The following is a 1,833-nucleotide window of genomic DNA, read 5'->3' as shown; positions in this document are numbered from 1 at the left end:
GTAATTAACCAACCAAAAACGATCGCCTGTTCATCTTGTTTTTGGCGTGAGAATAGTTTGGGCAGCGTGAGAGCGTGAGATTGAGAGTGAAAGCGTCTGTCACACGCCAGATGCGTGAGAGTTGGCAACCCTGTCATATGTGTAATTCGTGGCACAATTCAAACGGGATCAAAAGATAATCTTTCTCTCCATCCAATACATAATTTTTCAGAAAAAAGGTCCCATGGAGCTCCCCCGGAAGGGGAGGGACTTCGCCACTCTATAGAGCAGAGTGGAGAACTGCGATCACAGAGCCTGCCGAGGCTATTAATGACTTTGATTTGTTGTTTGAATAGGGGGCCTACAATCAGGCCGGCCCCCAGGGCCTGATGGCAGGTTAAGGTGGGCTTGTGTGTGTGTGTGTGCGTAGATGCGGCGGACAGACGGGTCTCAGTTGGTAGGCCCTACTTGTAAATACAACTTTTATATATATAAATGTGTGTGTGTGTGTGTGTGTGTGTGTGTGTGTGTGTCCGCATCTGTAGCCTGTTATTGTCTCATTATACCGCACTGTCAGTGTCAATTAATTAAAAGTAAATATATATGTTGTCATGAACACAGTTCTGCTGTGCCTCCTGTCATAATTAATGGACGTCTCTTTAAAATGACTGCTCAGAGGAGAGGATTTCTCATTTCTCTAAACGCCTGCTGCTTACATTACATTTCATTTAGCTGACGCTTTTATCCAAAGCGACTTACAATTACCAATTACAGGGACATTCTCCCTGGAGTAACTAAGGGCTAAGTGCCTTACTCAAGGGCACAATAGTGGTCGCAGGGGGGGCGCCAGGCCTCAGATGATTTGAGGCCCAATATCATTTTTAGACTTTTTTTTTTTTTTTACATATAATTGTAAGGCAATACATGATTGTCACTAAAAGCCTTGTCTCTACATTACAATAAAATATAAAAAATAATTGACTAATTCATTTTAATAAACATTCAAGTATTAAAGGCATAAAAAGACAGACATTTATAATTCTTTCTTTAATAGAAATGTTTCTGCCCATAAAGTGTCCAAACCTGGCTTGTCTGGATAAGCGCATTTTTAAAACATAGTCATTGTCCATGCCGGTTTCAGTTGGATTATTTGTCACAGTTGCTCCAATCAGATCGGTCTCCTCCATTTTGTAGATTATTTACGACTTTTGAATCCACATAAACACATCGGCAAAATCCGGCTTACTTTGAGCATGTGTTTTAAACAGTTGAATCCCTTTGTTTCCACTTGTGCCAGCCTTTAAGTTCTTCATACAGCGGGAATCCAAATAAATTAATCCTGAGTCCAATAACCATCAAAGTCACTCCAATAGTGCTCCTTAATTACGCTTTCATCCTCCTTTAACAAAATACTTCACATTCATCCAGTTTGTGACAGTAGGAGTCATTTGGGGGGGCTCTTGGGAAAAAAGGTTGGGAACCCCTGCATTAGACCACCACTACCACTTACCCTCCTCTCTCCTCGGTTCCCCTCCTCGACTCCTCCGCTCGCATCTCCTGTGGGCGGGACTAAGACACGAGGAAAGGAGTCGAGGAGGGGAATTAGAGAAATGAGAAAGCTTCCATGTGTGTGGACGTGCAAGTGTGCATGCTTTGCTCTACACTGCCACAGTGGGGTCAGTGAGAGTACTGCAGTCTCATAGGAGATTGTTCACCTGCAGCATTTTTCTTATGAATTGTGTTTTTATCTGATTATCAGATTTTCTAGTTGTACTTGCATCAGGTAGCTTTTGGAGTGCATGAACTTTGTGGTGATTAATTCAGAAAAATCCCCCAGGACACATAAAGAGGTGC

This window comes from Notothenia coriiceps, unplaced genomic scaffold, assembly GCF_000735185.1.
Source record: "Notothenia coriiceps isolate Sejong01 unplaced genomic scaffold, NC01 NC01_scaffold00020081, whole genome shotgun sequence".
NCBI classification, from domain to species: Eukaryota; Metazoa; Chordata; class Actinopteri; order Perciformes; family Nototheniidae; genus Notothenia; species Notothenia coriiceps.
The sequence above is the reverse complement of the archived record's forward strand: the minus strand, read 5'-3'. Positions refer to the sequence as shown.